Consider the following 24,243-nt stretch of genomic DNA (forward strand, 5'->3'; position numbering starts at 1 on the left):
AAGTCAGTATCTATCACTGTTGGCATTTCAATGGCACATAATTGTGCATGTAGCATGACTGTTAATCCTCTTCTGGCCTGAATCTAAATGCATCAATGACTTAACCAGCTCACAGGCATACAACTTGGGTTTTGGTAGTTAGTAGTTTGGGATTTGCAGAGTGCATATTCATTCTCCCCCTCTCTTTCTGTGTCTCTCACCCTCTCTCCACACTGCCTGGAAAGTCGGAAATAAAGCAAGTAATTTCAGATGCAACACCAGAATTTGGAACTCTTCAAATTTACGTCAGCCAGGAAATTATAGTTTTGCAGATGGAAAGCTTTCAGAAGGAAATGGAAAGATGAACCACAAGAGATGTGGTATACGGGTCAAAGCAACAAGACAGAGGAAGAACTTCTCAGTTACTAATTCGGGTCCTGCTTTTGTCTTTTCTTCATCTTTAACAAGTAAAATTTTGTGCCTGAACTTCAGACTTATTAAAATGGAAAAGCAGTGTTGACTTACTGTGACAGATTATTTTGAGAATTAATATTAACCCAAAGAGGTTTTAATAGTATGGTAACTAGACCAAATAAACCAAGACATCTACTGCTTTTTATAATTTGTGATTTTTAAATGACAGTGTAATTGAAATTATTGCATTTGATGATTTGATATTGCATGATAACAAGTTAAATTGATGGGAAGGATCCTGTGTCTTTATGAATCTGAGTTTTGTTTTAGATGTATACTTTAAGCATTACTGCTAGAACATTATTGCTTGGCCACAGTTATTGAGCTGTTTTTAAAATCATCAGTGTTACAAAACACTCAGTACTACAGGTATAAACAGGACAGTGTTTTTCCTTCCCACCCCGCTCTGCGTGTGCAGGTGGATGTGTGGTGCACTGTCTGTTCGGAGCATCAGTTCCAGTAATGGTTACCATTGCAGCTTGCTTCTAGGATTTAGCAAGTGAAAAACTGTAGCAGAAGTTAATTGAGCTCCCGAAGACTGACTTTTAGAGCTCTGTCTGCCTTCGCCCTGTTCCCTGTGGGAAGATTAGGCACAAACAAGGGAGTGCAGCTTGCCCAAGTTCTGGAAATTTCTGGTCAGACTGCTACTAGCAGCCACGTGTGTTTAGTCTGTACGAGGCAAATACTACTTAGATATCCCTGCCATGCTGTGTTTACTGTTGATGGAAGTGTAATAGTTGGAGGGCTGAGTTTTTGTCTTGGCTATTTAATCTGCATCCTTCAAGTGACTGAGGAGTTTGTAGCAGTTCTGGTTCCCTGAATGAGTCAGTTACTTCTGCTCTGTGTAAGTTTGTAACCCTTAAGTCATCTTTTTACACTTTTCAGTTTAATGAAATGCTTGTTTTGATTAGGAGAACAATCTGTGTTTCCTTTAAGCAATTTCAATAGATAAATCCTGTGTATAATTTGGTTTCTTTTTTTTTAATTCTGTGTGTAACATCATAGTCTGTAGGTTCAAGGTGGACCTCTTTTATGGATACTTTTTTTTCTGGCAGGCAGTTGGGAAAATAGGTGCTTTTCTGGTATCCGATTCACTTGGGGCAGTGCTAGTGCTGCTGTCTTGACCAGAACTGGGCATAACTGTGGAAGGATCCAATTCATACAAACTTTTTAAACTTCAATTAGTTAATATTTTTGGTATGACAGAAAAAGGCACTCAGCCAACAATAACACATCATATTACTCAGAGGAGACTGGTTAGTCGTAAATGTCATTTTCCCATAACATTTACAGGAACTGGATGTTCTCTAAAACAATTTTAATACACATTTTATATAGAAATAAATGTCTGGGGCCACATTTTCATTCATGGGCAGAATAGGCACTGTGCCTATCTGTTATGCTAACCATGGCCTTATTTATATATTAACAGTCATCAGCAGTGGTAAAATTTAGAACTTTCCATACTGCCACAAGCACTTCCTCTGTTGAACTGACGGCATCCTCCTCATTGCTGCCAGTCCTGGATAAGCTGCTCAGTCATACAGTGGCCACTTGCTTTTAGACAGGTGCAAGTTGGCTGCAAACTTTAGTGTGTTCTCCACATGCTCAGTGCGCATGGCAGGAATTTATGTGCTGAAATTGTGATCAGAACCACACAGATTAAACATTGTAAGTTATATAAAGGTACTTTTAGTACTGAATGGGACCATCTGCGAAGACTGGGCTTGTCATCATTTGGAGGAATGGGGCTAGTTCAAAACAATTAGGCGAACATTCCTCAGGAATGATGTAGGTGGTGTCACTGCTGTGCATGAGGATAAGATTCCATGACTTGAGGGTCCTGTTTATATCCATAAAATCTTTATTATGTACCTTACATCCTAAGGCAAAAGGAAGCCATTCTTCTGGTGTGCCTGCTTCCTCAAGTAGCTCTGTGTATGTGTATACTAAACTTTGAGTGCTTGGGTGGCACCTGTTCCCTTTTTTTGGCAGAAAACATAAACTGTAATTGTTACTGCAGATTTAGCTTGCAAAATTTAAATTTTCCTTCATGCAAGGTTGCATGAAAGCAGTGTAGTTGAGGATTTCCAAGTAGGTAAAGGACTTTAATCAGGTTTGCTGATACAGTTGCAAGCTTTTCTAGTAGCCAAGACTGGAAGTAGTAGAAGCAGTAATAACGCTACTGTCAGAGATTTCACTTTGAAGCTAAATATGCATGTTTTTCCTGTAGACCTGATAATGTGAGCATGTCCATTTTCTCCAGGACGGACTTGGCCAGCACTTCATCTTGGAGGACAGAGGTGAAAGAGGTGGTAGCAATGCATTACAGCATTGTTAACTAGCTAAAGATGGCTTGGAAGCTACCAGTGATGAAGAATGCTGCCAGTTTCCTGTTTTGCAGTACATGACCTTCAGACATTGTATTAAAACTATTTCCAATGGATTACAAACTGCTTCTGGGTGCAGTTCTAGGTACTGAAGCTCGGTAGTTCTGGGGACTTTGCTACCTGGAAGAGAATTCACTTTCTATCTGTCCTAATCCTGCTAAATGTCATGCTCTATGTCTCCTATATCTGAATGTGTTGGGACTTGAAGTGTGGGATGTTTGGAAGTTGCATTTTCTCTTGTCTCAGTAGGACCTCAGGCCACATTGGCCTGGGAGCACTTGGTCAACCATCTAAAGGTGCAAAGTCAGTGCATGTTTGTTTAAAGCCTTGTAATCCTTAGCATAGGTGCTCTTGTTCAGGATTTAAATTTACATTTAAGCTTTACATGGGTTCTCCAAACTGATCCGCTTCAAAGAGGACTAACACGTTGTTTTAGACTACAGGATAGGAAACTATGGTGGAGAGCTAAAGATGACAGTCTGAGAATTTTTGTAATGGTTATAGTTCTCACCAAGGTTTACTTCATGGATTTAATTCACATATTTGAATAACAATTTAAATAACAAATAATAATTTAAGTAGTCTCTTCACCAGTGATGAATTGTTTAACTAAAGAACATCTTTTACTCTCAGATCTGTTGATTATCATGTGTTGAACTAAGATTTTCCATTCTTCTGCAGCCCTGGTAGTCCACTGTGTTAAAGATCAAATACCCTGTTTAAGCATAAAAGAAAACTGGGTCCTTTAGTCATATGTCCACTCAAAATGCCAATAACAGTTTGTATCTAGAATCAGCTTTTTTTTTTTTTCCCAACTTGCAAGTGTGTTCAGCAGCTGGAGTAACTGTTGCTTGCTTTGGAAAATAAATGTTTCTCTCTTTCTTAGGAAAAAACCCTAAATTGTTAGGATGAAAAAGTGGATTTAACTAGTTCTAGCTATTCTATGACCAATGGTTTCTTAAACCCTTTTAAAATTGGTCTGAACAGTTGTCTTAAAGTCAAGAGGGATACTTACTTTTTCCATCTTTAGTTGTTTTCCAGTTCTCTTTCTCTGCCTTTCAAAAACTGTCATAGAAAAAAGGCTTTTTTAGGAAAGAGGAGGGTCATGTGCATGTAAGCTTCCCTTGCCCCTTCATATGAAGACTCTTAGACTCGGAATGTTCCCTGTTCTTCAAACAACTGTTAATTCAGTCGAACATTCTCTGCCTTGTTATTGTACCCCAAATTGATTTATAACTCAGTATTGTTATGTGGCTGAAGGGCATTTGGCTACAAGCCCTATTTGATCTCTTTTCTTGCCTCTTGGCTGATGGTCTGTGATGTTTAGGTTATATTTTCCTATTTTCAGATGTCACTCTGAAAATGAAGGAGCTGTAGCATGCTTTCATGTACAGTATGTTTCTGATGTAGTACATTTTAGCTTTTATCATCAATTTACAACGTGGTTTCAAATGCTGAAAGTCAGCCACAATTACTTCTAGACAGAACTTGCTAGTTGCTCAGTTAACTGCATTAGCCTAGATATATATGAGGGTCATGTACAGGTTATAAAATGTTACCTTGTCAAATTCTGATTCACCCCCCAGTCAATCCTGATTTAAATAGGAGAACTTTGCTATTTATGAAGATGGCAGTAATCATCTAGACCTTTAAGCAGAGGATGAGAACAAAGCGGGGGCAAGCAGACACTTTCCAAAGTGTCTGCACCTTTTCTTCCCTCCTCCTTTATAGGGGTTAGCAAAATATGTAAGCTTGAAGATTCTTGTCAGCTGTTATCTGCTGCTTTCTCGAAAGGGAATCAGTGTGTGTGCCTCCTAGCACAAGCCTAAACATTCTCCACTGGCTGGTGTTGTCCCCGCGCCACCCTCCTAGGCAGTCTATTTTATCTATCTTGAATTGACCTATATTGAAGCTGTACTTACTGACTTTGCTTCAGAGGCTTTTCATCCCTCTGCCCTGCTTACACATGTGCAAGCGAATGCACATACCCATTTATATATTAGGTATGTTTTTAGAAACACGTGTTTTAGGAGAAGTTTTAAGCCTGCCAAGGTTCATGGTGGCCTTTTCATTGAAGACAATTCAGCATTTAGTGTGGGTATGACATGGGCTGCTAGTGAAAACACTTTTCTCTTTATATGACAGAGTATATGGTACTATTTTGTAAGTTAAGAAAATGTTTCAGCTTTGAGTATTAACACATTGCCTTCCCCCCCCCCAATCTTCCCAAATCCAAGTTAGCATGTTTAGCATTGGATTTCAGATATTACGTCAGGGGTTGGCTGCCCCAAACATGGAGTTGTTGTACCCCCAGGTTCAAGTGACCAAAATTTAAAAAAGAAATTAGGCTCATATATTTTCTTCTTTTTTTAGGTAGAGGTCTCAACCAGAACAGTTCCACTGAGGTTGAGAATGTGCTTGATGGGGGGGAGCATTTTGAAATTGAAAACAAAAACAACTGGAGCATTTATTAGGCTTCTTCTGAGAAACCTCTATGTAGCTAAGTAGAATAGAATCATGTTTGGGAATGTGGTGGGTAACATTAGTTTTGGGTAAGCCAAGCTTAATGGTGACAAAATTTCCTAATTTTCTTCATAATTAGACTTCATGACTGAAAGTTATGCAGATTTTACCAGAATATTGATTAAATCCATAAAAAGTTGATGGAATTCAGTCAGCTTATACATTCTCTAAGATGGTTTTGTCCATGTGCTGAAATCCAATATGTAATTAAAATGTGAGTTTTATGAGTCCATTACTTTCCATTTTTAAACAGCCAATCTTCTGTGTTTTTTTCATGGTAGTAGCAACATGCTGCTTCATTTCAGTTTTAAAATTTTTTCCTCTTTCTCTTATGCTCTCTTTGCAGTAGTTGCTATACAAACATTAGATAAGTTTTGTGTCTCCAATAAAAAAGGACAAAGTTTTAAATCCACTCTCTGCAATGAATTTAAAGGAAATTGCTTTGAATATTAGGTTTAAGGCAGATCTTTAAGAACTCTAACCTATAATTTCTTTTAAGTGCAATTGTGTTCCTTCCCAGGCCTTTGGAAACCTATAAAGGACAATGAAATCTGGTTGATGCATTGTGATACATCCCTGAAATGTACGCAAGGTTCATGTTTTTCTTGTCAGAAGTATTCAGTTTTTTCCATCCACGTTTTCAGTTACTTTCACTGGAGCTTTGTGTACCCTACCTGAAGCATGTCTGTAAAGGTTTGCTGAAGCTTGAGCATGAGCAGTTAGGTGGTCGTGGGCTCTGGCTGCTCAGCCTCTATGAGCATGCAGTGTGAAGCAAAATGGCTTAAGTTCTGCTTATTTACCTCAGCAGCCACTCTCTGGTGGTCGTTCATAGGTCCTCTGCCCAGCTCGAGGCTGAAGTTAAGCAGCTGTGTTACATCATCGTGATATGCACGATGAGCTGTAGCAGAAAGGGTGACTTCTGCAACAGGGAGAAAGTACGTGCATTTATCAATGTGAATAACAAAAGATTGTAGGACTTCAAATTGTGTTGAAATGTTGTCTAGCAAGGTTGGTTGGAACTTTCACCCCCAAGCTTTCCATTTTGTTGTTAAAGGAGGGTTATACAATGATGTTGCTGGGTGCTCACTCAGCTAGCGTTCATTTATTGCATGAACATTCACCTCTGCGCTGTCACCTCCGTTCTGCTGTTCTGGTGAGGAGGCAGTGCTTTGGGAGGTGTTGTTTTTGTACTGTTTTTCACTGGAGGGTACAGACTGCCACAGAGAAACTTCAAATCTATTTTCCTTGAATTTGGGAACACTTGAGGAAAGTGAGCTGGGAATAGCTGAGTGCGCTCCCTTGGTCCATCAGCATGAGTGCTGTTACTGACCTTCCAGAAACAACGTGGTGTCCTGGACGTGCAATCAAAGTGATTTTGGTCTTGCTGACAGAAAGCACAGCAAACCTCAAAATCAGCCTAACATACCAAGAGGTGTTAAGACTCAAAATGTCCATTACTTCACTTAAATCACAAGACTGAGCACTATATTTAGAATTTTTCGGCAATGCCTCTTATCCTCTTGGAGCTGAGTAATACAGTTTAGTGAATGGCTGAACTAACCAGGCTTTCAACCACTTCAAAAAAGCTCAACGTAAACCTCAAGGATGCCATGGCAGAATCCATTCAATAGGAGACAAACCTAAGCAATTAAAATAATTTATATTTATTAGTAAGGCATAGTTTCTAAGTTCATATCAATCTGATAAGACAGGCTAAAGTATTAAAAGGAACTATTAATGAGTCAGAACTAAAATTTTATAGGATGGTTTTTAAAGATATGTCTTCCTGCACTGTAAACCCCTTAGGATTCTCTGACTTAGGTATTTTAATTGCTTCTTTAATGAACTGTGTTCAGGTAATACCACACCCAGGATTTGAGAGAAGCTGTTTGCAGGGGAAGTCCAGAGGAGCAGTGGCTGCTCACTTGCCCATGCCAAACTACACCTGGTAAAGAATTCTTCCTGAAGAAAAGTACCAGCCTTTTAAGAACTGCCACAGAGGGGAAACTTGCTGGGAGTAAAACCAGGATGGTTTTTTATCCCGTGACAATGGCAAATGTGATGAACTATCACAGTATTAGGTAAATAATATGAAAGTTTTGTTACGCAGCAAAAATCAAGCAATAACTTCATTTTACTAGTAGTGATGGGGAAAATAAAATAAGTGTAAGTTATATCCCTTGGTCTTCTGGATCAAATCTCTAAAAATTCTGCTGTCAGCAGTATGTGACGTTTGTCAGTGGAGGGAAGGGAAGTGACGCGGAAGGAACAAAGGGTCAATGCAGTTTGATAGGAAGGTTGACTTTCATTTCTGGAGGATTTGCTTGTTCTTAAAATGCATTCTCTTTACATTGGATTTAGTAAAAAATTACTATAAAAAGAAATTTAAATGAAGAAATATAGTTGTTGAAAACCGAATTATGTGAAAATTATTTAATGCCTCCTTTTACTGTTAAGTGATGCAAGCTAATGTTTTTAATTGCTTGAAATGAGATACTCTCAATACATATTAAGAAATCTGATAAAGGAGTGTAATACTGGGAGCAAGGCGGGGGGGAGGGAACAGCAGTGAGACCTTTTAATCATTGTACCTCAACTCTAATTATTTTTGACTTTTACTAGTATAAATGAGGGCAAAATTGGTCCTGTAAGTATTAAGTGAAGAGTGTTTTCCCTTTTGATCTAAGGAAGACAGGCTATGGAAAATAGAGTTCTTCTGGCTTTTGATAGATGTTATGATTTGTGTTAGGCTGGCAGCATTTACAGTGTGGATGGTACTTGGATATTGCTAAAGCCATAGTTAATGGTAAATGTTACCCTTCTTCTCTGTTGGATTTGGAGGAGCTGAAATAGTCTCTTACCTATGGGTAGGCTTTTTTCTTTTTTTAGTTACTGCCTTTATCAAATATATATGTTTATTGCATGTGTAGCATTTCTATGAATATTTTTTCTTTATCACACTATAGTCCTTTGACTTCAGCTTATCCTTGCTACCAAATGCATTTTTGAGGTCTGTTACTCAACTTTGGTTCGTAACATATCTTTTCATAATGTAGCTAACTTTTCCACTTTATAACTTGACAATGTATTTATTAAGTATTAAAGGTACTGGATATAGGATATGTAGGAAACCAAGTAATCATTTATCAGTAAAGAGATCTAAAAATGCTGGGACATAGGTTGCAACTCTGCAGGTATGACAGAATAGCCAGCAAAAGACATCGTAAGGGGCTTAAGATACTGAACCAGGGTATTGGTTTTCTACTATAAACTTATATTTTCTTTTGGTTGCTAGGATTCTTTTAATTCTGTATATACTAAAGAGTGCCCTCTTCCCAGATTCTGTAGCTAGGGAGACTCAGGGCATCAACAGAGGTGTAAACTTTGCTTGTTACAAGAAAGATTATCTTGGAATTGTGAATGTAACCTTTATCTAAATGCTAAGGTTAATAATAGACAAATACCTGAATTATCTCTGAAATTAAACATGTCTCTATATTTTTACATTTTTAGAAGCATATGGAAATAACTACTTAATATTTTCTTGTTGCTGAAAGCAAAAAAAGTAATGAAAACGTTCACACATGATATTTTGACTCAGTCTCTAAATCTATGTATGCTTGATAGTACAGAAATGCATATGATTGTCAGCTTTGATTTTTCTTAAATATGTACTTGAACAAGGATTTAGAAGTATTTAAAACATCAAGTGAAGGGGAAAAAAACCCTTTCTGCTGTCCTAGCATTTAATGCTGGTTTAACTTCGTATTAAGGAAAATGAAAAGAGACAGAGGAGTTTGAGTTTAAAGGTCTTAAGGAGTCTTAACTTTTCTAACATTTTAAGTTACACATAAGACTCTGGAGAGCAATGTTTAGTAGTCCGAATTTGCAAGTAGGACAGTACAATTGACTTAATTGCAGTTGTTCCTGCAGTTGTCGAGGATTTGGCTCTTAGTCAATGGAGAGGACAGTGTAATTTTGTATACTACGCAGATGTGAATTATAAACACACTAAGGTTTAATCTTTCAAGGTGCTTAGTGGCTTCTCAGAACTGCTTTTTGAGGTAATAACTGCAGTACTGTTCAGCATCTTGCAGAACAAGCCTTGAAGAGATCAGTAGGTTTTCTGGTTCTGAAAGTCTCATCATTTGTTTGATGACCAGGACGTGTAAGTTTTTTCATCAGAATCTGACAGTTCTGTCCTCTTGTGATTTGACACTTGCACACAAGACACAGAAGAGGGAAGCAGTGTATAGGAGTTGGAAAGTTTGTTAGTAATTAAACTAGTTACAATTGTTTCTTTCAGACATAGCATAATCTTATCGCAGAGTAATGTTTGTGGCAATTTATACATCTCCCTGTAAAGTACAGTAAAAGTTGTTCAAAAGTACAGTAAATACTTAGAGACATATGTGCATACATGTCTACTAATATATAGCATATGTATATAAACGCAGCATAAAGAGAGGCAGTAGCTCTACCTAATATATTACAATACTGTTGGACTCTGTCCACAGCTTTAAATGCAGTCATGATTTTCTCCGACCATTTGGAAAGTGTGTGTAATTCATAACTACCTCCTTCTTTAAATTAATTCCTCATCTGTTGCTCTGTAGGAATTGTTTAAAATAGAGTTTTGAACGCTTGAAATACTCATCCTACTTGCGAGTCACCAGGCATCTAGCTAGATCTCCTGGTGCTGTTTTGGGGGCTTTAACTGGGAGGCTCAGTCCTCACCCCTTTTTGTGGAAGCCACTTTTTAAAAGAAGTACCTCAACAGGACAAAGCACGAAGCGCCAGTGCTTGCCAGCAGAAGTTTGCTTCCCCCCCTCTCCCTTACCTTGCGCCGCGGGACTGTCGCAGTCCGGGCTCGGGCGGAGCTCCATGGTGCAGGCGCTGCGCGGCAGGATCAGTGCTGTGAGCACGGGCAGGGCGGTGAGCACCGCCGGGGCGGTGAGCACGGGCAGGGCGGTGAGCACCGCCGGGTCTGTGAGCGCGGGCAGGGCTGTGAGCATGGCCAGCGCTGTGAGCATCGCCGCGGCCCCAGCGATGCGGCTGGGCGCGGGGCGGGCCCCGCCTGGCGAGCGGCACGTCACGGCCTCGCCATACAAGGCGCGGGGTGTGCAGGCGGCGGGTCTGACGGGTGTGCTTCAGCGAGAGCCACAGCTTCGAAAGCTCATGAATGTGCTGTGGCTCCGGCTGACGCTCAGGACTCTGAAATACCTCATTTGTCTGCTAGGTCATGGCCAAGAAGAATGTGCGGAAGGTTTGGGTTAGGGCAGTTCCTTTCTATTCTTGATAATAAAGTCATTAGAAGTTGTTAGCTGATTAGTTGTAATGTTTTCCACTTAGTCTTGCAGCCTAGAATTTGAGGAGGGAAAAATTAAATTCCAGGTCATCTTCTTTAATTGTTCCAAGGGAGCTTTTTCTTTTTTTTTCTTACTTTCTTTTCTTTTAATATGACAAAAAAAGTGAATTTATCTGAACCCCTCAGAGGGTGATATGAACTTCGAGCCTTCCTTTTTTTTTTTTTTCCCTTCTGTAAAGAGTCAGGGTCCTCAGAGGATAGTATTTTATTTCCTGATGATGTAACTACAAAACAATTCTCTAAGTGATGATGGGAAGGCCAGATGAAATCTGATTTTTTTTTTTTTCTCTTCAATGTTTTTCCTACAAAACCCTTTCCTTTTTGCATGTTTGTGTTTCAGCTAACACAATTAAGCTGCCCAACCAACTATTTTTAGTAAGAAGGGCTTAAAGAAATGAGTCGTTTGTTTTAATATTTAGGAAAGAGGCAGGAAACCAAAAAGTAGGTTTTTAGATTGAAGAGCTTAAAATGTATCTCTTGTATTACCTGTCCTTCAGTGTATACCCTGAATAAACGTTGAGAGCACAAAGAAGAAATACTTGAAATAGGCACAAAACTCGTTGTTGAAATTCCACTAAGGGTTAACTGGAGTTAGTGAAATAAACTCCTTTTGTGTTGATGGGGTACATTAGGCCATTGGAAGGCTTTCTACACTCTTTTGTGCAGCTCTGTTAAAGTAGGTGCATCCACAATTCATTTATTTGCAGTCTTCAGATAAGCTTAGGTATAGCTTAAGCTGTTGTACTTCTTGCTTTTTGTATATTTTATTATACTTGAACATAATTCTAACATAAGGCAATTTGCTTATTTGTCTCTAGCTATGCTGACAAATGGTGATTGAAATGTTTGCATTTCATAAAGAAGACAGACATCTCTTAGCTACCTTGCACATATTTACCCTGAATGTAGCCTGAAAATATACTTACTCTTTAGTTGGAAAATTCCAGCCAGCCCTTTGCACTGTGACAGGGTAAAGACTTACTCAGAAATGTGCTACTTGTGTGTAGGGATGATCCTGCGCTGTCCCCCTTTTAAGTTTCTGAAGAAGTTCAGATTTGAGTGTTTGATCAGAAAGCTTCCAAATCTACTTAATAGTGCAGTACCTGTATACTGACCCTTCCAAAATGGTTTCGGAGATAATGTAATGTCTTATTTGAATATGCCAGTGGACAGACCCGGATAATATTTTATTTCCTATTCTAGGGAGATTTAATAATGAAATCCACACTGTTCAGTTGCTTGGCTAATGTTTTTGGGAACTAACATTTTGTATAGTTTTTCTCAAAAGTATTATGCCAATGTGTATCATTTGAATTACATAAAAACTCATCCAGGTGACCTTGGTTTGGGGAACATGTAGTTGACTCTAGCTAAGTCACACTTTCTGCTGGGACGCTGTTTAAAAAGATGGGACAACAGCGGGTGCAAGGTACTGTTTTGGAGCAGGCTGTGGAGGATGCTGTATCCAGTTAAGGTTTGCAAGGGCGTCAGGTAAGTAGATCTGTGAACGGTAACTAGGAGTTAAATGTACATGCATTTTTTTTAAATATATGTATATGTGCGCAAGCACACAAATGCTTAGGGTGAAAACTACTGTCTCTGTATTTTACTTGGTTATTTTTTTTTTTCTTTCCTTCCCTTTGCAATTTTTTTTCCCTGCATCTTCCCCTTCACCTGCATACCCCCTATCTCTCTAGTCTATCTCTAGATGAAAACTGCATTTTTTGTCCTCCCACATGAAACAGTTGTTGTAGACCATAAACAGCTTTGAAGAAGAGGGCTTCTCAAAAGCTGGTAATCAAAAATCTGTCCTTGCAGTACAGCTCTGTTCTGGACTTGTGAGGAACACAGATAGTGCTGGTGGTTAAGTTTATCGGCAGTCTGGGGGCAGGCTAGAGCAGGGAATAGGGAATGCAGATCCTCCTGTTTATAAGTCTGTGTTTACATCTGGGGATGGCCAAAGTATGAACTTTTAGTTTCTTAATTAATTCTTTTCTGCTGTACAAAAGTGCACATCTGTGACCTTCTGCAAAACAGCTTTATCAAAGAGCATCAGCTGAGTGTGTAATGACCTGACTTCCTTCTCTTGTATTGTTGCAACTTAATAAAGGACAGAGTACAGTACTATACCAAGCCCTGTGAAGGAACTATAGAATTAAAAATTCCAAGTTTTGGCTTACTATAACATGAAAAGCTTATTTATATCTCAGGCAACAGAGTTGCTGAGAAGCCTTCCTTTACTGCTTTTTTACAGTGTCTTCCAGGATCTGTAGGTGGAATCCTGGCAATGGTGAACTTCACTGAAGAGGAAAAAAAGCCTTTGGGCAGACAGATATGCCTGTCTCATTCTCCATTGCTCCCTGAAAATGAATTTGGTTTCCCTAGTTACTAGACATAGTTGTTCTGAACTGGTGCGTTTGCAAGTATTGTGATAGCAAAAGACGCTGTGGATTTGCAGAAATTAGAGACCAAACGAAAATCTTACTAGATAATTTGGTGCATCCCCTGAAAATGTGGGTCTGCTCTCTGCAGCCTGCTTGCAGTGGCTTTCATCTAATCTGCTTCTCATTTCATTATCTGTGCCCACATTCTCTCAGGTTTTTACTTGAAAAAAATACAAGTTGGGAAGATGGAAGACACTAGCAGGCAGGGAAGAGGTAGGACAAATAAGCTAAAAGACTTTAAGGCTGTTGTTTAGACTTTATCTTAAACTATCTGAATTCCTCCCATTACTTCCATCTACTTCTCTTTCCTTTTTCTTCCCATGGCAATTCATAGCAGCAGTTCCAGTGTCCTTAAACCCATAACCTATCTATTGCAGCATTTGACCCCTTCCTTTAGCCATTTTGTATCTAAGATAAATAAAGGAAATTAGAACTTGGGCCTCAGTTCAACAAAGCACTTAAGACATAGTCCTGTGTATGTTTGTTGAAAAAGGAAAGGACTTCAGCATAAGCCTGATTTTAATGATACATTGAAATGCTTGGCTGAATCGGGCTCTTGGTCGCATTTACTTCGTGTAGATATTGTTGAAGCTCAGGCTTTTGGAATCCTCCATGGGGTCTAAACCTTTAGGTTACTTTCATATTCCGAAAACAGACATCTGCAGAAGTACAGATACTGTGGAAGCTTTTATTAGCATTTTACATTACTTAAAACTGCTTGCTTTTTTGGAGGTGGTCTGCTTAAGTTTTGCAAGGGATACTGGAGAGCTGAGACTCATGCAAGATTGACAAGTTGAATTTTAATGACTTGCATAAATGGGATCTGATGTTTAATGTTTTAATAACTCATGTGACTTCAAGGATTTTTCTCCAATGTATGCTCAGCTTTGTCTATGAAGTCTGTGGGAGTTTTGACATTAACTCAGTGGAAGAATTGTTTCTTAGATTGATGGCATCCTTCAAAAATTTTCTGTCCAATTTGTCTGTATTACTTCTCCTAGTACTGTGATTGATGCTGTCTTAGATTTCATAAGTACAGAGTGTTTTAGTGGTTTATATCCTGATGCATGAATTAATTTCTGAATATTAGAAAGAGAAAAATGGAGGCTATTACGGCTAAGTGACAGTCTGAAATACACTGACAACTGATAAATTGCATGTGGAAGGCGAGGGGGAGAAATGGGAAAGTTCTAAAGATAACATTCTTTAGATTCATGTGTCTTTTACTATGGACCATGGACAGAAAGAGATTCATATCTTCATTACTGTGTGTTTTTTATTTTTTTGGCAGCAGGAAGAAATATTTTCCCTGACTTTCCTATTGTTTGCAGATTCCATTATTCTCCCTTTTTTGGCAGATACAAATAAAATTCCTAGCCAAATATTAGGGATAATTAGATCCCTTTTTGTTGGGTGCCGCTGTGAGAAGTTGATGACTGCATCTCTTAACTACTAATGACTTCTTTCTGAAGGAGAACTGGCAAGTGCTCCATATGTGCTTGTGAGGTGTTTTCCTCTTGTATATGGGACCAAGATAATTTTTTATGAAAAAGACATTTCTTGCACAGCAGAGCTTACCATGAACAGAGATTAATAGAATTTAATTTGCATGCCTTAACCTAGTCTATATAAACCATATATAGCCAAGTAATCTTTTCTCCGTAATGAAATGAGATAACATTCTTTAGTTTATGAAAACTGCACAATAGTGTATTTTAAGAAGCAGTTTGGGCTTGGAGGTTTGTTTTGTGGAGTTCTGCACTGAGATTCCTTCCCCCCTCCTCCACAAGTGTGCCTGTCTAGTTGGGCTATTTCTGGAAGCATGACAGCCATTTTGGTATTAATGCAATAGCACAAGTGAGCTGTAATCATGTGAAGACTGTTGCGGTGAGGTACCTTAGAAGGTACTAAGTGCCACGTCTGTGAACATGCTTGTAAGTAGAACATATTTTAAATGTCTGTCTTTAGTCATTAGACCTCGGAAAAAATAGGTGACACTCTGTAATTAGTTGCCTTCTTTTCTTCATCCGTCTCCTTTGAAATTCAGTCAAAGCAAGATTCTTCTTGTAGAACTTCAGGGAAATGGCGTGACTGGAACATTTTGAGCTTCAAGTCTGATTCCACATGAATCCCTGTCTCAGATCTTTTGTACGTGTTAACCTAAGCTGTGATTTCAGTCACTTTGTTCAAAGTGATCAAACCTCTTTCTGAGCAGTTTAATTCTTCTTTGAATAATAAACACACAGGTTTGAGAGAAGTTGACTTGACTTTTTGCATAGACATGAATGGTGACAGTGGAAGATGCTCCTTTCAAAACTTTGATGCAGCTGAGGTGAAGAAGCAGATCGAGTTATTGCAAGTTCTTTCAGTTTCTCCGTACCACTGACCATCTCTTCCCTTTCGTTTTTCCCTTCACGTCTGTTGTTTCTTCACTTGTTGCTGAGTGATGCTGTTCCACCAGTGCCTCGGAGTGCAAAGCCCAGCACACAGGTAGAAGGAATTTGCCATTCGGTGCGTTTCTTACAGGTTGCAAGTTTTACAGGAGACACTTGAGTCCATGGTCATCTTTGAGAGCACAAGCTTGTGAGGCACATGCTTAGCTGAATGCAGACTTGAATGCAGTTTAGGAAGTGTAAGAAGGCTTGTTGGAGCCATTGGTAATTATACATAGAGAAGTACAAAGTTGTCATACTTTTTTCTTTTTTTAGTGGTTAAGTAGAGAGAATCCAGGATCAAAATGTATCATGAGTCCTACAATTCATTGTCATAATTATCTTGAGTAGGCTTCTCTTGCCTCCTACAGATTAACCCAGTGAAAATGTAGCTGTTAAAAGAGAGCTTGTCTGAAAGGTAGTAAGGTTGTGAAAGAATGACTATGGATGCTAAGGAAGGCAAACTTTGCAAGGAGAGAAAATATTTTTTTGTTGGGCTGCCTGCAATATCTGAGTGAAACAAAAATATGCTCTTGGGGCCACAGGCCCTTCTTTGGGTTGCTAAATGCTGGCTTTTATGTTATGAAACCTACATAATAAGAGACATTTTTCTCTGTCTTGATAAATTTTTCTACCTCCCTTAGGATTCTTGCTAAAAAATACATTTCAAAAGGCTTTCCTTATTCTCTATAATTTCAGTAGCCATAGTCCCTGTTTAAAGCGAAGTGCTTTAAGTTATTGGTGATTTTGATACCCGTTCAAGGAATCTGTATTGAAATAATGCAGAGGCAAATGTATCCTATACAGCCCATTTTAGATTGTGGATTCCTGGGGATGTAATGTAACTTGTAAAACTTTGATCCCTTTGGGATTCAGAATTGCTAACCTGTCTGATAGAGTCATAGTTCAGAAATGTAACTTAGTTGTGTGGTTCCATTCTCTAGTCTGGAAAAGTATTTACAGAATTTCTTGATCTCCTAGTGTGTAGTCATATGCAGTTCTTTGTGTTAGTCTTGCCCACAGCAGGTACTGTTCAAGGGGTCTCGTGGGCTTGGGGAAATGTATTTAGCAGACTCAGACACTCCATAGCTCCAGAGTCTGCAACAAAAAATGCACAAAACCCTTGAATGAGGAGGGGAAATAGATACGAAAGGGTATTAGTTTGGCTTTTTTATGGCAGCTTGCATGAGATATGTTAGCATTAAGAACTGTTACCTTAAACTCGGTAATACTAAAGTTGTGTCATTTTCCGGGAACACTTTTATTGATCTCATGTCTCTGGATGTTATGTCAACAGGATGGGCTATTACTAAGAAAGTCTTTCGGGAGATAACTAAATGCTTGAATAACCTACAGGTTGCTTCATGCTTGAAAATTGTTTTCAAGCACAAAGAAGTGATTTAAGGAAACTCTCTTCCAACACCTAAAGGAAAGACAGAAATTCCTTTTTAGTCCCTAAAATGCTATGCTCTTCAAATAGTCTTCTCTGCAGCTTTCCCCTGTGCTCCATGGTCTGCTTTATTTTGTGGGGGTTTTTTTAGTTGTTGAGTACTTTATTTTTAATCTGTTCTCTCTAGTTACCTATTTTTAGTTGTAAAGATAAAGTTTCTGTTCCTTTTAATATTGTTTCCCCTTGGTAACTTAGTTGAAAGCATTCTGATGGAGCATCATTTCTGGCTTCTATTTGCTCTGGCCAGTGAACTCAGAAGCTCATAATACGAAGATTAATATTAATTAGATGAAAGATAGTTACAGTCCATTAAAAATTGTGTGTATATTAAGTGTGTGATCATGATGAACTGTGTAGAATTGATTAAATGAAGAGATGTATTGGATTCTTTGTTGTACTGATACAATTTCATATAAGAGAAATCTGAAAAGAAGTAGTTTCTTTCTCTGTGAAATCTCATGGGGCATTTTACAATTCCTAGTTTATCTTATAAGCAGACTGTGTTATTACTCAAGAAAAAAATTAAACAAGCTGATTTCTTAAATGGACATATAATTTCAAGTTTTTCTGTTGCACATCTTTTCAATATAGCTATTTTTACCTAGCAAGGACAGTACAACAAAATACCATAGACCTTAGTACTCTTAGGTGACTCTACAGAGCAATGATTTAAGCATGGTAAATTTGTTAATCTTTGGTTTGTTCCCCACATGTCCCCCCATCCCCTTCCCAAAAAGTACATAACTGTATATATGAGTAAATATTTGTGCATAACTCTAGCCAGTAGCAAGGAGAAAAGCAATTTTAGTTATTGTAACATGGTACTTATGATACTGCTTGAAGCCTTTTTGTGTAAAATAACACTTACTTCCTTTAGCTTATAGAGTGATACATAAAGAAGTGTCTGAAATCCATATATGATAAACAGAGGCCTAGAACTAGAAGTTGCAAAAGAATAAGTATTTTCTGAATTCTGAAGTTAAATTGTGTTGATTAAATGAGACCCAGTTGTGTGTGACCTCTTAGAATTTGATTCAAGTTGGCTTTTCCCACCCTAACACGTCCATGTTTTGTGACGTGAATTTTTTTTGTTCTTTGGTGCATTTTTGTTTTACCCTATTTTTCTGGTTTTACTTGTTTTTATTTCGGAATTCCCATAGTAGATGAAGAAAGGCTATTCTCACATAAAACAGATCAGTCCTTGATATTGCTGCTGAGTAAAGAGGAGCATACATGGATCCACCTCTACCAAAATAGGAGGAGTTATTTTGCTAGAACCCTAAGGTGTGTCCAGAGTGATGTAAAGTTACACAGAGCTTGACAAGAATAAACACTTTGAGAGTTATAAAATGCCTTTGACCTTGGGGCTTGGGAATGTAAGCGGAGCTTTAACTTGTAGCTATCCATGCATATCTAAATCAGTGCAAGTCATGCCGAAAAGCTGTTGCTATGTATAGTTTGCTCAGTGGTCAGTGTGATGGGTGGTTAGAGTTCTTGGAGCAGTTCTGATGGGGACAGATATCCTGGAGCAGAAACGCTTATAGCTCAAGGGCTTGTGGGAACCCGTATTGGTGGCTTTGCTCAGGGAGAGCAGGGTCTGAATGGTAGTGAGTTCTGAAATGCCTCCAGACCTTTTGGGAATGGCTCGGAAAAGTTTGCATATACCAGTGTACACAAAGGAGTTGTGGATACTTGTGAGCTTTTATGGACAATGGTTTCAAAGGATTTTGATTTCTTCAAGCTAGTAATTCTTTAGAAGAAGTGACTGAGGGCTGTTTGTGATGCCTTAGCTTTAAATGCTGTACCAGTATGTGTTCCACATTCATTGATGTCACAATTTGGGTGGTTTAACTGAACTTTGACTCACTACTTTTGCTTCAGTATTCCAGAAAATGCTTTCTTGGAAGCATCGTCTCCATTTTAGGTGTATCTCAAAAGCAGGAAAACTGCCCATTTTTGGTAGTGAATTCCTACAGGCTTCAGGGAATAGCATTAGGATTTTAAGTAATACGAAAGGAAGATGGGAAATGATGTTTGTGGATCCTTTTGCAAGTATAATCATTTTGTTTCTTTTCAGAACTTGCAGGGGAACAGCTAAACCCAATCACCCTGTAAAGTTTTTGGTTTGTTGTTTTTTTTCTTTAACTAGCTCACCAGATATTAACAAGTCTTTTCTCTTCTTGTGCTATTCTGTGCTTGTCTCTGATTTTTAAGTGCATCCAGGAGCCAAAAGCAATAAAAGAAGCTAACATATGTCAAGTGAGGTTCCAGTTTGCCTTTGTCATTTTGAAAGAAGAAAATCCACGAGTGGATTATTGAAAGGTGAAGGGAAGACCATGTGAAGATGCCAGTGTCCGATGGAGTGACTGGGAAGGAACGATTAAGAGAAACTTTTAGCATTTGTACTGGAATGCAGGGAGGCTTATGTTTGCAGTTCTATTCCCTAAGGGAGGTCAATGGGAAAGGGAAGAGGTCTAGAATCAGGAACTAGTCCACAGAGGCTCTCAAATGCATACTTTTAACTTTGGCATTAATCTGAGTTTAGAAAGAAAATGGCTGTGTTTTACACTTCTGTATGGAATTATCTTAGGAATCTTTTATTTCAAATGGGACCAATTTATTGCGGTCAATTGCATGGCATTGAGGATAGTGAAAATGGTCACCTCTTTCACAATGAAGAAAAATGTTTACTTTGTTTTTCCAGGGGAGCTTTGGGATTGATTTGTTTGTCTGTCTTCGTTTTCTGACCCTGATGTTGCTGTGTGTCTATCACTATTCGTAGTAACCTCTTCAGTGAGAGCGATTTCACTGAGTTGATAATAGAATTTTATTGGGGTTTTTGTGTGATACTTCTGGTGAATATTTGAATGTTTTACTTTAGATAAACTGCATGTGTGTGTGCATGGTCATATGATATTCGTAGGCTATTACTGTTTCTACTTTGATAAACAATGTACTGGGTATGTGTTCACTTGCAACATTTGAATGTAAATCCCAAGTTAAACACCTTCATAACTCTTAAGCTACAGGTGTATTGATACCAGTTGGATTTCCACAAATAACATCTTTTAAGAATTGCACAAATCTTACATGTGTTCTTTCGCTGCCTTTTGGGCATATGCACTGCTTAAAGTTGCCTAGAAAACATTTTTCAAGTTCTTACTCATAAACAAAAAGTCGGGAGAGGGTTTTTATTCCATTTTTTTGAGAACCTGTTAACTTCAAACGAAGGTGGGTTTTTCTGGGTGTTTTTTTGTGTGACTAGTTTTGAAGAAAATTGTGATTCTGTTTTTGGTATCAGAAAGTTTGTAATAGCTACAGAGCAAACAAACCGGAAAGGGAGACGCAGCTCTGCAGCAACTGAATAGTTCAGACTGAGCTGTGCTTGGGCTTTTGAATTGTGTGGTTCACAGTGGGCATGCTCAGATGTTTTGTTACTTCCAAAGTAACATTACATCATCTTACTTGCAAAGTCACTATGCTGTAGTTGTCTTTACATCCAAAAGAGCTCTCAAGTGGGATATCAAATGTACGCATTACATAATCAGAACAAAGTCTTTATTGGTTGGTTGTACCCTTAGGGTGGGATGCTGAGTGGTAGTTGCATACGAAAGAACCATTTCCTCTCCATCCTATCACTATGAAGGGAAATATTAGGCTGGGGATAGGATTCAATTGGGAAGGGTGTAGCTGAAGAAAATAAGATTTTAAATTGGTTAAGAGTTCATCTTCTTTCTGTAAATGCATTTAAATGTATAGAAACAAACAAAAAGAACCAGAAGAGTTTTACAGATATGTTTATAGACTGATTTGCTGAAATTTCATGTGATGTAATTCCTGTTGTTAATGAATTCAAAGGGGGCAGACCAATTTCCACTCAGTCTGTGGTTTTAATTTATTGGAAGATGATCCACTTAAAAATACCGGAAAGAAGCTTTTTTGGTTATGGAATATTAAATTTGTCTTTCTAAGCTAATTTAAGCACTTCTTAGAGTTATTCACTTGTTAAGGACCATATGTACAAAATTATTGTTATGTGCCTGGCAACTTTAATCAGCCCAGTTCAGAACTGATCTGGTTTTTAGTAAGACCTTTTTTTGTGAAAGGTATAATATGGAGTTTATAGTTCTCAAGCTATATGAAAGTTATACGAAAGTTTGGTCTTTTATTGATTGTCGTGGTATTTTGTGTGATCTCAGTCTAGTTTTAATGAACCTGGACTTCATAAACTTCATCTTAAATAAAATAAATAGGTAAGTCCCTAGTCTGTGGGAAATGAGACCACATTAAAAAAAACCAAACCAAAATAAACCCAAAAAACATTTAAAAGTTTGAGCTTTATGTTATGATGATCTGCAGGTGATTTCCTGTGTTGTCTTAATGGAGTTTTTATGCATGGCTTCAGGGTAAAATTACACTAAACTTTCAAATTAAAACTGCTAGTCAGCCTTTGGGTATGCCTGTCTTTCAGACTAGAAGGTGTTTTTCAGTGAAAAGACTGACTGAACCCAAGGCCATGGATTATGCTCTTCTCTTCCCTCTTGCCCTGCTCCCAGACTAAATTAGGCACCAGTATGAGTCATCCCTCAATATTGACTTTGCTTTTGAGATATATTTGCTGAAGAGTGGGAACTTGTTGGCAACTTTTTTGTTAATGTGCCTGTCCCGGTACATCCTCAGAAGTAATAAATCTGATTTGGTCATTTCACAGAGTCCCCCAGTTCTTCTCCAGATCAATTCCAGATGATCAGTGCTCCCATAAAGTCTTGACACAAGATACCGATTTTGAAAGTGCTGGACTCAAAATATTCATCTTGATACTCTAAGGATAACTGGGACATAAGTGTGTGTAATACTGAAGATCCTCAAGTGGAAAGGAAGGCATGTACTGTGAAGACTTACTTAAAACTTCATTGTATTTTTATCCGTTCACAGCAGACAGTGTAGTTCTTAAACTTTTTATTCATCCACAGGACATGGATGAGTACTCAGTAGACTTAATTAATATAGTTAATATTCAAATTTTTGTTGAAATGAAATGAATGCATGTTCCAACTGTTACCCATTGGATGGGCAATAGGTGGTGCTTAGCATCCTACGAACTTGTTTTACTTATCAGCAGTTCTGTTAGGAAAAGTGTGGGGTGTGCATGTGTGACATTTTCTCCCTGGTAGTTATTCATGTAGGCATTGTTCTGTTTCAGCCTCCCGGTGATCCTTATACCAGTTGTGAAATGGACATTGGGATAAAGGATTATTAGTTAATTTGGAGAGACAAATATACATGTTAGTGATGTGTGTTTAGGAAAACAAGATTGATTTCCCCCCTCCCCCCAACCTGGGTTTTAGTAGAAAAACATCAGCCTGTGGCATTTCTCTTTTTTGGCAGTGGAGCTTGCCACATGATGTTCCTGCCTTTTTGGCCTCTCTGACTTAAGTCTGAATATTCCTTTTTCTGCAAAAGGACCAAAGAACTTTAGCATCCCCTTGCTAACAGCGGGTCATTTGAAACTTGCTGGGACCCACTGTTTGCTGCTTTACCCTGCTGACTGTTCCTTTCCTTTAAATGCTTTTTGAAGAAAGTTATAATTGAAAAACAACTTTAAGTGTGTGGTAGGGCACTTTTTGTTCATTTTAGTGATGGAAGTAAGTGGTGGAGAATTTTTCAGTTTTCACTGCTGAATTGGCATAAATATGAGGGCTTGAGCTATGTTCTACTGCATTTCTGTTTGTCAAGAAATACGATAACTGCTTATTCTGGAAAAGATGAGGTTGATATCAGTAAGGACAGTAATCTGTGGCACTGAAGAAGAATAAGAACAACATAATATAATTTCACTTTGGGGCCACTACTCTGAGAATTAAGGAAAAGCATTATTCTGTATGAATTACAGTTGGTGTCATACTACACCTTGGAAGTAGCAAACATAAAAACCCCCGGAATGACAATTATTTTTAAAAAGCAGATAAAAATAACCAAGCATGTCCAGGAAGAGTCACTCAATCACAAAACAGTGTAAAAGGAAGATGTGTTGGGTAGTTTCCATTCTTAGCATGAGCCCATGTCTTTAAGTAAATAACAGTGTCCTTACAAAATTTAAAAAATACCAGGTTTCAGGCTGTGCATCTTTGTTGGTTTCATTATACTCTTGAGAATTTAAATGGAGACAAAAGGTAATTCTCTGGCCTCTGATTATGTACTTTAAGTAAGTTTCTGGCATTGAATAGATGCTTCTGGTTTTTTTTCCTTTGAAAACTTTTGTCTGTATCTGCTCACATTAAAACAAACAAACAAAATCTAGCATTACCACATGGCAATTTTGATGCTGATAATCAGTGCAAGAGCATCAGAGAAGAAAATAGTGGAGGTGTTAGTTTTATCATAGAATCATAAACTGGTTTGGGTTGGAAGGGACCTTAAAGACCATCTGGTCCAACCCCCCTGCCATGGGCAGGGACACCTTCCACTAGCCCAGGTTGCCCAAAGCCCCGTTCAACCAGGCCTTGAACCCTTCCAGGGAGGGGGCAGCCACAGCTTTTCTGGGCAACCTGTGCCAGGGCCTCACCACTCTCACAGGGAAGAATTTCTTCCTTATATCTAATCTAAATCTCCCCTCTGTCAGTTTAAAACCATTACCCCTCATCCTATCCCTACACCCCTGATCAAGAGTCCCTCCCCACCTTTCCTGTAGCCCCTTTAAGTCCTGGGAGGCCGCTCTAAGGTCTCCCCAGAGCCTTCCCTTCTCCAGCTGAACCCCCCAACTCTCTCAGCCTGTCCTCACAGGGGGGTGCTCCAGCCCCCCGAGCATCTTCGTGGCCTCTTCTGGCCCCACTCGAGCAGGTCCGTGTCCTTCTGATGTTGGTGCCCCCAGAGCTGGACCCAGCACTGCAGGGGGGGTCTCACAAGAGCAGAGTAGAGGGGGACAATCCCCCCCCTCCCCCTGCTGCCCACACTGCTCTGGGTGCAGCCCAGCACACGGTTGGCTTTCTGGGCTGTGAGCACACATTGCTGGCTCATGGTCAGTTTTCCATCCACTAATACCCCCAAGTCCTTCTCCTCAGGGCTGCTCTCAATCCACTCCTCGCCCAGCCTGTGTTTGTGCTTGGGATTGCCCCGACCCATGGGCAGGACCTTGCCCTTGGCCTTGTTGAACTCATTTTGAATTCATTTTGAACTTCATTTT

General features: G+C 38.9%; 2 protein-coding genes across 6 annotated transcripts in view; one reads left to right on the top strand and one right to left on the bottom strand.

The window, feature by feature from the left end:
• The window catches only part of CMSS1 (cms1 ribosomal small subunit homolog), a 248,172-nt gene that overhangs the window by 29,429 nt on the left and 194,500 nt on the right, over positions 1-24,243 (top strand). The window lies entirely within an intron of this gene.
• The window catches only part of FILIP1L (filamin A interacting protein 1 like), a 213,907-nt gene that overhangs the window by 27,622 nt on the left and 162,042 nt on the right, over positions 1-24,243 (bottom strand). Inside the window, exon 1 of one of the 4 annotated variants that reach the window (XM_074807288.1) lies at positions 10,207-10,528. The exons of the other annotated variants lie outside the window; for them this stretch is intronic. The gene's annotated coding sequence lies outside the window, so the exon portion shown is untranslated. Of the gene's footprint in view, positions 1-10,206; positions 10,529-24,243 lie in introns of those variants that run through there. 4 annotated transcript variants of the gene reach the window in all.

This window comes from Strix aluco, chromosome 2 (genome assembly GCF_031877795.1).
Source record: "Strix aluco isolate bStrAlu1 chromosome 2, bStrAlu1.hap1, whole genome shotgun sequence".
Classification (NCBI taxonomy): domain Eukaryota; kingdom Metazoa; phylum Chordata; class Aves; order Strigiformes; family Strigidae; genus Strix; species Strix aluco.